The sequence below is a fragment of the Bos grunniens genome, chromosome 3, assembly GCF_055505025.1.
Source record: "Bos grunniens cultivar Pamir isolate PY7600 chromosome 3, Bosgru_T2T1.0, whole genome shotgun sequence".
NCBI lineage: Eukaryota > Metazoa > Chordata > Mammalia > Artiodactyla > Bovidae > Bos > Bos grunniens.
In genome coordinates, this window is record NC_141167.1 from 29,649,217 (window position 1) to 29,661,259 (window position 12,043).

The 12,043-nt window shown below is 45.5% G+C and overlaps 1 protein-coding gene across 1 annotated transcript in view; it reads left to right on the plus strand.

Moving 5' to 3' along the window:
* The first annotated feature begins 8,958 nt into the window (after positions 1 to 8,958).
* ACOT11 (acyl-CoA thioesterase 11) overlaps positions 8,959 to 12,043 on the plus strand; it is a 55,640-nt gene continuing 52,555 nt past the window's right edge. The window contains exon 1 of the mRNA XM_086389928.1: positions 8,959 to 9,278. The gene's annotated coding sequence lies outside the window, so the exon portion shown is untranslated. The remainder of the gene's footprint in view (positions 9,279 to 12,043) is intronic.

The window sequence follows — 12,043 nt, forward strand, 5'->3', positions numbered from 1 at the left end:
ACCCTTCAGGAAGAGAGTGGGGGAAGGGTGCTCTAGGCACCAAGGTCAGGAGGCTGGCAAGAGCTGGTGAGTCTTCCGTGTTGGGTGTGATAAGTGTTAGGGTGAGACCAGGAAATGAGGGGCAGGGGCCTGATGGAGAGGCCAAGGGGAGGACTATGGATTTGTGGTGAGGGTGGTGGAGGTGACTGCGGGGGCCTCAGCAGAGGTGTGGTACCATGAGTGAGCATCTTCAAAGCTGCATGGCTGCTCCGAAGGGCCAGTGGAGGGGATCCTAAGGGAAGCTGGAAGCTGGTCACCTAGAGGAGGGCACCTGGCAAGCGTGGTGCAAGGAGAGCTCATGGCTCCCCAGGCTAGACCAGGAACCTCTCTGAGATTACGCCACCCCCCAGCCCTAACTGCCACAGCACTATCAACCCCTGTCACCACCTATTACGGTCGGACCTCATCATCACCGAAGCACGTCTGATTCTGTGTCCCCACCTCACACAGCGCCTGCTGCAGAGTGGGTGCTCAGGCAGGACAGCTCCTCCCCAGCTCAGCCGGCGTGTCCTCCGTCTCCTGGGAAGAGGCCGCTTGGGAAGCTGACAGCAGTGGTGGGAGAGATGCCTGAGCCCCTGCTTCCTCTGCCACCCCTGCCTCGTGTGCTGCACTGGGCGGTTTGCAGAGCCTCTTTCCCATCCATGGCCTCAGTTGTCTCTCAAAACAGCCCTGAGAGGGAGGTGGAGCAGTAACCTTCATCCACCCATTTTACAGATTAGTAAAAAGTAGTAGCAGGGGGACCAAGTGCCAACCTCTCTGGAGGTAACAAGTTACAGAAGTTCAGTGTATAGCTTCGGGGTCAGACAGGCTAGGTTTGAATGCTGGCTGTTAATTTCTTAGCTCTGTGACTTCAGGCAAAGCACTTAACCTCTGAGAAGCAGTGTCCGTATCCATAAAATGGGGGAATAAGTGCATCTATTTCCCAAGGTGGTGTGGGACTTATAAAGTGCTCAGGGGGAGTGCCTGGCACATAAGAAACATTCAGTGCTCTTGGCAATAGTTTGGGAATCTGATGGAAGTTATGCACAGACTCCACAAAATGCATGTATAGTTTCAGAAGGTTTGCAGGACTCCTGGAGCTCAGTCAGGGATGCCTTGGTGACAACGGACCCCGAGATAAGAAAATGTAATAAGAAAGACCCCAACAGCAAAAGAGATATCTAAGGAATACAGTGTCTAAAGAACAAAAGATGTGTAAGACTAGCATGGAAAATATTTTAACACTTAATCAAGGGATATTAAAGAAAACTTAAATGCAAAGACTTAACATTGATAAGGTATAAAATTGTCCCTGAATAATATATTAATATATAAGTATATTTAGTGTAACTCCAATCTAATATTCTAACAAGGATGTCTATGAAATTTGATGTATTGATTCTGATATATATATATATATATATGCTGCTAAGTCGCTTCAGTCGTGTCCAACTCTGTGCGACCCCATAGACAGCAGCCCACCAGGCTCCCCCGTCCCTGGGATTCTCAAGGCAAGAACACTGGGGTGGGTTGCCATTTCCTTCTCCAATGCATATATATATATATATATATATATATATAAGAAGAAAGATCAAAAAAATAGCCAAGCCCTTTCTGAAGAATAGGGTAGATTTGCTTTACCAGATATCAGTATTTATTATAAAACCCCAATAGTTAAAACAGTGTGGTCTGGCTCAGGAATGGACAAATTGACCAGTCAAATAGAATTGAGAGCCCGGCGTAGAACTCTGCATTTAATTTGCAAGATAGAAGCAAAAGGCAGGTGGTTTTTTGAACCACCAGGGTGGTTCAAGCTATGGCAGATTCCAGAGCTGGACTGCCTGGTTTTGAATCCTGGCTTTGACACTTATTAACTGCATATTGGAAAAGACTGATACTGGGAAAGATTGAGGGCAAAAGGAGAAGGGGGCAGCAGAGGATGAGATGGTTAGATAGCATCACTGACGCAATGGACATGGATCTGAGCAAACTCCAAGAAATAGTGAAAGACAGGGAAGCCTGGCATGCTGCAGTTCATGGGGTCACAAAAAGTAAGACACAACTTAGCGACTAAACAACAACAAAACTGTGTGATCTTGGGCAAGTTGCTGAATCTCTCTGGTCTCAGTTTCCCCAGGGGGAAAGAAGGGCTATTCAATAAATAGAAGTGGACAACTTAATTGCAGATATGGAAAAATGAAGTTGAATTCACACCCAACTTCTTTCCAAAAAGCAATTTCAAATGGGTTAAGTACTTAAATGTCCAAGGCAACACTCTGAAATTTTGAGAAAAAATGTAAATGAACATCATTCTGATTTTGGGGTAGTTCTTTAAAAAGACCTAAAAGTACTAACTATAAAACTTTGACTATATTAAAACCCAGAACTCCTTTTCCTAAAAAGAAAATCTTAAAGAAAGTAAAGTACTACAAATACAAGAACATATTTTCAATGCATATAGTAGCTAAAAGATATATATCAAGAACATGCAAAACTGGTTAATAAGGAAAATAAGCCCAAACTAAAAATAGGAAAGAAATATATGGCCAGGCATTTCTTTCTTTTTTTAAATATAAATTTATTTATTTTAATTGGAGGCTACCAGGCATTTCTTAAGAGAGTGCTTCCCTGGGGACTCAGTGGTAAAGAATCCGCCTGCCAAGCAGGAGATGTGGGTTAGATCTCTGGGTTGGGAAGATCCTCTGGAGAAGGACATGGCAACCTACTTCAGTATTCTTGCCTGGAGAATTCCCTGGACAGAGGACCTTGGAGGGTTTCAGTCCATGGGGTCACAAAGAGTTGGACACGACTTTGCAACTAAACGGCAGCAGCATTTCTTAGAGAAGGAAACAGGTGGTCAATAAACATCTGAAGAGATGTTCAACTTATTAGTGATCATGGAAACAAAAGTCAAGACAACAATCAAATGTCATTTTACAACATTTGAGTGTCCAAAATCAGAAGCCTGACAATTGGAGTGAGTGTGAATCAAGAGACTGCTTACATGTGGTTTGTGGGTGTGCAAACTGATACGACCACTTTGAAAAACAAGTTATTATTTTGTAACGTTGGACATTTTCATACACTACACCCCTGCAATTTTACTAGGTATATACCCACTCCTAAGTATGCATGCATGTGTGTGCTCAGACGCTAAGTTATGTCCAACTCTTTTCCTACTCTAGGGAATCTTCCCAACCCAGGGATCGAACCCTTATCTCTTGCATCAGCCGGCAGATCCTTTGCTGCTGAGCCATCAGGGAAGCCCCCACTCCTAGGTATATACTCCTTATACCGCAACAGGAGTCAGATACGAGAATGTTCATAATAGCAATTTGTATTAGAAAAACAATGACAAACCTCCTCCTCCATGCAAAGGAATGGTAAATACAAAGTTCAAGATGATGATTCCCTGAGTTGGGGAGGGTCACAAGATGGTGAGGACAATACAGGTAGATGAGAGTTACCACGAATACTCTAAAATTCGGGTAGTTCACAGGTCTTCATTCTATTATCAAAAATAAACTGATGAGGGAGTTGCCTAGTGGTTCAGTGGTTGAGAATCTGCCAGGGGATGTAAGTTCAGTCTCTGGTTCGAGAAGAACCCACATGTCACCAGTCAACTAAGCCTGTGTTCTAGAGCCTGAGAGTTGCAACAAGAGAAGCCACCTCAATGAGAAGCCCCACACATCTAGAGAGTAGCCCCTGCTCGCTGCAACTAGAAAAAGCCAGTGTGCAGCAATGAAGACCCAGCACAGCCAGAAATAAATACATTTTTAAAAAGTAAGAAAAAAGTAGGTTGATGAGAATTAGAAGACAAGCCACAGACTGGGAGAAAACAGAGACCTCATCAAAGAAGACAGACAGATGGCAAATAAGCACATGAAAAGAAACTCCACATCATATATCATCAAGGAAATGCAAATTAAAACAGCAAGATACTACTGCATGCCCATTAGAAGTAAAACTCCTGGATTTGGCAAAATCCAAAACACTGACAACACCAAATATCGGGATGGATGAGGAGCAATAGGGACTCTCGTCCTTGCTTGTGGGAATGTAAAATGCTCCAGCCACCGTGCAGCACAGTTTGGCTTCTTACCTTACTAAACGTACTCCCACTGTATGATGCAGTGATCATGCTTGCTATTTACTCAAAAGAGCGGAAAACTTATCTTCATACAAAAACCTGCACATTGATGTTTATAGCAGCTTTATGCATAAGTGCCAAAACTTGGAAGAAACGAAGATGCCCTTCAGTAGGCAAAGAGATAAACGAACTGTGGTACATCCAGACAATGGAATATTATTTAGTGCTAAAAAGAAACGAGCTATTAAGACTTCCCTGGTAATCCAGCAGTTAAGATTCCCCACTTCCAATGCAGTGGGCCTAGGTTTGATCCTTGGTTAGGGACTAGATCCTGCATACCACAATGAAAACTGGGCACATCAAGAGAAAGAAAGGAGCTATCAAGTCATGAAAAACATGGAGGAAACTTAAATGCATATTACCAAGTGAAAGAACAATCTGCAAAGGCTGAGTTCCAACTATATGGCATCCTAGAAAAGGCACAAAAGTGTAATGCCATTTTTTTAAGACAACAAAAAGCATTATCTTAGGATGTTTTAATAATTATTACTAACTCAGGGTTTGAGATAGTAGACTGAATATTTTTATTTATTAAAAAAAATGTCTGCTCATTAACAAGAATCCATTAAAATCACAGTAAAGGAAATAAAAAGGTACAAACTCCCAATAATGAAGAAACTGGAAAGGAGGGGCATCAGCACTTATGAAATTTTAGCAATAGACCAGTATAAAAGACAATTGACAATAGAGTCTCAGTATCCTCCAAAGATTGGCTCCAGGACTCCTGAGGATACCAAGATCTGTGGATCCTGAAGTCCCTTATATATGTGTGTGTGTGTGTGTGTGTGTGTGTGTGTGTGTATGTATATATATGGTGTAATATTTGTATATAGCCTTGGCACACAGAGAAGGCAATGGCACCCCACTCCAGTACTCTTGCCTGGAAAATCTCATGGACGGAGGAGCCTGGTAGGCTGCAGTCCATGGGGTCTCGAAGAGTTGGACACGACTGAGCGACTTCACTTTCACTTTTCACTTTCATGCATTGGAGAAGGAAATAGCAACCCACTCCGGTGTTCTTGCCTGGAGAATCCCAGGGACGGCAGAGCCTGGTGGGCTTTCGTCTATGGGGTCACACAGAGTCGGACACGACTGAAGCGACTTAGCAGCAGCAGCAGCAGCCTTGGCACATACCCTTGTATACTTTAAATCATCTCTAGATTACTTATAATGCCTAATATGATATAAATGCTATGTAAATAGTTGCCAGCAGGCAGCAAATTCAAGCTTTGCTTTTTGGAGCTTTCTGGAATTTTTTTTTTTTTTTGGAATATTTTTGATCTGGAGTTGGTCAAGTCTTTGGGTGCAAAATTTGGAGATATGGAGCAGCTGACTGTATTTAGATATGTCAAGAACTCTTTTATTTAATTTTTTTTTTAATTGTGGTAAAATATACATGACAAAATTTACCAAATTCAGGATTTTTTTTTTTAGCTGCACCATGCTGTTTGTAGACTCTTAATTCTCAGACCAGGGATTGAACCCACACCCTCAGCAGTGAAGAGTGCAGAGCCCTGACTACTGGAATGCCAGGGAATTCCTCAACTGTCCGATTGTTAACTGTTCAGCTTGGTAGTGTTAAGTATATTCACATTATTTTGCAACTAATCTCCAGAACTTTTCTTCTTGCAAAACTGAAACAGTACATTCATTAGAACAACGCCTCATTTCCCTCTCCCCCAGCCCTTGGCAATTACCATTCTACTTTGTTCCTATGGATTTGACTACTCTAGATACATCATACAGTGGAATCATACAGTATTTGTCTGTCTGACATTTCACTTATCATAATGTCTTCAAGATTCATCCATGTTGTAGCATGTGTCAGAATTTCCTTCCTTTTTAAGGCCGATTAATATTTCATTGTATGTATATACCACTTCTTGTTTATCCATTCATCAGTTGATGGATGTTTGGGTTGCTTCCCCATTTTGCTCATTGTGAATAATGCTGCTGTGAACATAGGTGTACAAATATCTTTTGGAGAACAATCCAATATTTTAAAACCAAAGAAGATACACAGATTGTGGCAAATACGGATACAAAAAGATGCTTAGCAACATTAATGAACAGGAGACTAGAACTCAAATCGACAGGGATATACTGCTATGAATTCACTGAAATGAGTAAGGGATATACCGCTATGAATTCACTGAAATGAGTAAGATTAAACTGATTCATCAAATAAGTGCTGGTGAAGGTACGAAGGAACTAGAATTCTCATACGCTCCTGGTGGGGATGTGAAATGATACCAGCTTTTTGGAAAAATTTTGATACTGTGAAAAATGTTAAGGGTCTTCCCTGGTAGTCTGGTGGCTAAGACTTGGAAGTCTCAATGCAGAGTGCCCGGGCTTGATCCTTGTTCAGGGAACTAGATCCCACATGCCTCAACTAAAAATCCTACATGCTACAACTAAGACCTGGTGCAGCCAAATAAATAAATACTAAAAATAATGTTAAACCTACATCTATCATGTGACCCAGCGAATCCATTCCTAGGTATTTCCCTAGGAGAAATGAAAGTATATGTGCACACACAGATTTGAGCATGAATGTCCATACCACCTTTATTTGTATAATAGTACTTAGAGACAACTCAAAGTCCATCAATAAGTAAATGAATAACCAAATTGTGATATATCCATAAGATGACATTCTACTCAACAATTAAAAAAAAACAAATTACTGATGTGTTTAATAGTGTATATGAACTGCAAAATAATTCTTCCAAGTGAATGAAGCCAGACAAAACACAATAATTGTGTATGTTTCCATTTATGCAGAATTCTAGAAAATGCAAACTAATCTGGAGTGACAGAGGCAGATTATTCTGTGCCTGGGAATGTGGGGCAGGGGGCAGTGGAAGGCAGAAGGGAGAGATTATAAAGGGCCATCAGGAAACTTTGGGGGTGAAGAATATGTTCATTACCTTGATTGTAGTTATGTGGTCATGAATATATATGTATATACGACAAAACTCATTAAGTTGTATACTTCAAATATGTGCAGTTTATTGTATGTAATGATATTTCATCAAAGCTTACAAAAGCAAGCATAAAGAGATTAAATACATTTGAGTAGATCTATATGGAAAGAAATGCTATGTAGCAATAAAAATTATGGAAAGGTATTTATGATAATTGTAAAAAGGAAAAAAAAACAGATTACAAAACAGTATATCCAATATGGCCACTTTTCTATGGATAACCTGACTATCTTTAGGATTCACCATTTGATTGTGAACAATGTCTTATTAAAATTAAGCCACAGTTTATGTCAGCCCAGCGCCATTGCCTGTGTGGGAATTCCCTTTCCCTGCAAAGAACACCTGTCCCATATGTTTCTGGGTGTTCCCAAATGCGTCTCACTGCACTTGGAAAGCAATGTAGGATGTTGTTTGCTGTTGCAGATGCCTGGGGCCTCTTCTGAGCTGAGGCTTCTGCATTAACGCCACTGTCTGTGCCAGAGGTTGGCTTATGTTATCACCTAGGCTGCTGCCAAAGCCCCACGCATGGGGTGAGGGAAGTCCCCCATCTTGTTACCCAGCCAGGGGTCCCCATAGGAGGGCTGCTTGGGCCCCAAGTGTGGTGCGCTCAGCATGGCAACTCTTCACTGAGAGGGTCTGGGCAGGTGAGTTCAACCATCAGCCCCTGTGAAGTGTCTGGAATGACTGTTCCCTCCCCATCTCTGGCCCTGGTATGGAATGCACTCCCACTGCCAAATTCCTCTTCCTGTGATAGCTATCTTTCAGGGATCACCAGCATCCTCCTGTGGTGACCCAAGGACTGAAGAGCAGATAAAACCAAGGAGGGTCTTGGAATGCAGGAATGGAAAAACCAGACCCTTATTGTCCTTCCCTCCCCGACGTTGTAACTATTAATGGATTTAGGTCCTCTTGAGCAGTAGAACTTGTCTCCCCTCTTACCCCATAGGGAGAAGGTATTTGCCTTACTCTTCCCCCCACCCAGTATATGTGCCTCATCCAATCAGCAAATGACCCGCAAGACCCCTATCCCACTCCTTGTACCAGAGGTGTAAAAGTGGGCTAAGGGCTCGTGTTCAACGTCGGTTCTCCCTTGAGCTGGCCTGCTGTTCTAACAGCGTCTCCCACTCTAAATAAACTTCATTTCCCTCCTATTCTGTCTCATGTCTGGAAATTCTTTTCCAACTTGCGCCCGGACCACGACATCTCTGTCAAGTCTCTGTCAAATTTGCCAGATGAGCCTGTATCCCAAACGTGAACACTGATGGAGATTCTTCTAGGCGGCTCCTTCATGTCTACGATCACATCACACATTTCATATTATATAACATACATATGTACTTACACTTGGTGGAGGGAGAGGGAAGCCTCCATCTCCCCTGGCCAGCATGTTTACCTCTTTCAGCTCTAGTGTAGCTGGAAGCACATACCAGGAAAACAGTAAGTGATTCTCTCTCAGTGAAGAGATCCCTGGGTGGTATTTATTTTCTTTGATCTCTTCTGAACTGCCCATTAAAATTTTTTTCTATCAATACCCATAAGGGCAAGGCCAGTGTGTCCTGCTCAAAACTGCACCCCAGCACCCAGCACCGCGTTTAGCACCTGATAGGTGCTCAATAAGGTGTGAATGACTAGTAGGTATTACTTTTTTTTTTTTTAGGTATTACTTTTCAAGGCTGTGAGGGGCTGGTTTAACAATGACTGGGAGAACGTGTTTGCATCCCGCAGGCCGCCCGGCTCCACCTCGACCCAGCCAGGTCCCCAGCGTTTCCGCCTCTGCCTGGCGCCCCGGGATTGACGCCTAGAGGGGCGGAGTGTCTGGCTCCAGTCCGGGTGCCTCGGCCCTTTCTGATCCGCAGGCTCGGCAGCCCAGGGGCCACCTCGCCTGCGCTGGGGAGGGGAGGAGAGGGGACCAGACTGCTCCAGGAACCGGTCTGGGCCGCCCCGGCCTGTGCCTCTACCCGCTTCCTGCGCCTCCCTCCAGCCTCCCGCAGCCTCCCCCATCGGAGTCTGCTCTGGGGCCTCCCCCACGCCCTCACATCAACGACGTCCCCAGGAGACTCCCGGGCCTCCGCCCTGCAAGGTGTTGGGTCTCTCTTCACTGAGAGAGAATCACTGTTTTCCTGGTATGTGCTTCCGCCACTTGGGTAAGACCCCAGCCGCCCGCAGACCCTCCCCCGTCCCCTCTCTCCGGAAGGGCCGCTTTCCCTGGGATCCTTCTGTTGCTGGCTCCTCCTCGACTCCAGCACCCTCTCCAGGCCTGTCTGCCTCTACCCTACGGGAGCGCTCCAGATGGGGCAGGTGGTGCCTGGTAGCACTCCCGCTTGGGCAGGCTGGGGCACCAGGCATTCTGGGACAGGAGCTGGGATGGGCGGGGCCTCTCACTAAGAGGATGTAGCCTGGCCCTTGGAGGTGACTGAAGGCACAAAACTCAAAAAAGAGCCCACAAGGTGCAGCCACTGCTGCTCACTGGGGCCCAGGGGTGGGGTCGGGGAGCCAGTCACTGGCAAGGGCTCAATCCTGGAAGTTAGGCTGCGTCTGGATCCCCAGCAGCTGGGCCAAGAAGGAGGAGGTGATGAGAGAGAGAGAGAGAGGGAGGGCATGTTTGAGCCGCTGGGCCGGAGAGATTTCAGGGCTGGCTGGGCAGGTCCGGTACTCTGCTCACACAAAACTGAATCTGGCCTAAAGGACTGCAGGCATTCCCTCCCCTCCATCCCCAGCCTGCTGTATCTCCTCCCCTTTGGACCTTTCAGTGGGCTTCTCAACTGCTCTCCTGGCCCAGCTTCTCCACAATGGCGGTGGTTCTAGGAGAGGGCCTGGTCTTGAAGCAACAATGCAGTCACCTCCACTTCCTCTCTTGATGCCTTCACTACCGCCGTCCTTTGTTCCCCTCTCTTGCCCTCTCTGTAGTTATCTCACAACTTCCTTTATTCTGCCATGCAAGCCCAATGGGTCCCCAGAAAGAACCAGGAGTCTTAGCTCTGAGAACAGGATATTCTTTCACTCACTCATTTGATCATTCATTCACACATGCACTTACTTTCGTTCACTCAATCCCTTTTCTTTCCCATTCCATCACTTACTCCCCCATTCTTTAGACACTTACTGAGCATCTACTGTATTCCAGTACCTGCGTGTTTGGTGGGAGGGGGGAAAGGTAGTCTGATGAATCAACATCATTGGTTCTACCTGTTTGTTCAAGGTGAAGAAGGAGAAATGAACACAAGTCAGCCCAATTTAAGAGAAAAAGCATTCAATCAATGCTTTGATTGAAGTGTGGCTGTGTGTTTATGTGTGGGCAGTGAAGATACAGAGGAAGGGAAAAATGTAATTTCCACTTAGGAAGAGCCCAGAAGTCTTCCTGGAGGTGGTGCCATTTGAGCCAGGCCTTGACTGTGAGGGGAGGGTTTGGATGTTGCGTTATTAGAGGGCATCCTGGACAGAGGAGCCTGGTGGGCTGCAGTCCACGGGGTCGCAAAGAGTCGGACACGACTGAGCGACTTCACTTTCACTTTTCCCTTTCATGCATTGGAGAAGGAAATGGCAACCCACTCCAGTGTTCTTGCCTGGAGAATCCCAGGGACGGCGGAGCCTGGTGGGCTGCCGTCTATGGGGTCACACAGAGTCGGACACGACTGAAGTGACTTAGCAGCAGCAGCAGCAGGGTGGATGGAACAGCAGGAACAAAGGAAGGCCCAGATGTGTAAGGGAACAGTGGGAAGCTCTGTTCATGGCTTGAGGGAATTAGAAGAGATAAGTCTGGGATTTCCCTGGTGGTCCAGTGGTTAGGACTCCATGCTTCCACCGTCGGGAGTGCAGGTTTGATCCCTGGTCAGAGAATTAAGATCCCACATGCCGCTTGGCACAGCCAAAAAGAAAGAAGTCTGGACAGGTAGACTAGGGTGGGCAGAGGACAAGCCATGTGCTCCCTTGTCTTTGCCAGCTGTCACAGGCCATGGGAGCAACCTTGTTCTGGGTGATATAGAGCCTTGATGAAAAGGTGAAAAGCCTTTTCCTCATGCTAAGAGTAATGGTAACATCCTTGTTGATACTAGAGTTCTTTAGTATTATAGGCAGCCTTAGATGGAGTGAGTTCTTCAATCTTGAGGGTGTGTAAATGGAGGCGAGGACACTAGATGTGTGTGTGGAGAGGGGAGAGCTGCAGGCTCTGGCCGCTGGTGGGGTTCAGCTAGGACAATGCTGAAAATTAGTTGGAGTGATGACGTCAGAGGTCCCCTCCCACCTAAAGAGTCCGTCGTCCTATCTGGGAAGGCCAGAGGGTCCAGCAGAGGGGATTCCTGGGAGTTTGGTCATTTATTCACTCATTCATTCCCTCATTTGCCCCTACACTCAATCACTCATTCATTAATTCATCACTTAGTTACTAAATCCTGGTCTGGGCAATCCTGTACTGAGGACTCAGCTGACACAGATGAGCTCCCAGTCTGATGGGGGAGCAGACCCACGACTGACAGTGACAACCCAGTGTTGTCATGGAGTAGGAATAGAGACTGTTTCATTTATTTTGTTGCTGAGTTGGGGTAGAGCTGGTACTTGGACCTGAAGAATTAATGCAGACTTTCATCCTCCAGCCAGGAAGCCCCCATCGGTGGGGTCAGAAGAAGGATATAATTGTGGGAAAAGAAGTGTCTGAGGTAGAAAATACTCTGGGTTCACAAGACTTAAGAGGCAGTCTTCCTCTAGACATGGACCACTCAGGACCAAGCCTTTGGGCTGAGGGTGCCACAAGCTCATCCGTCACTGGAAATGAGCCCGCTGGACTTGGGAACCTCTAGAGAACTCCTGGTCAGCATAAGCTGTAAGCACGTTGTGTAGAGTGGGGGTTAAACTTCTGGGCTCTGGACCTAGATCAGTGTGCAAGTTGTGGTGC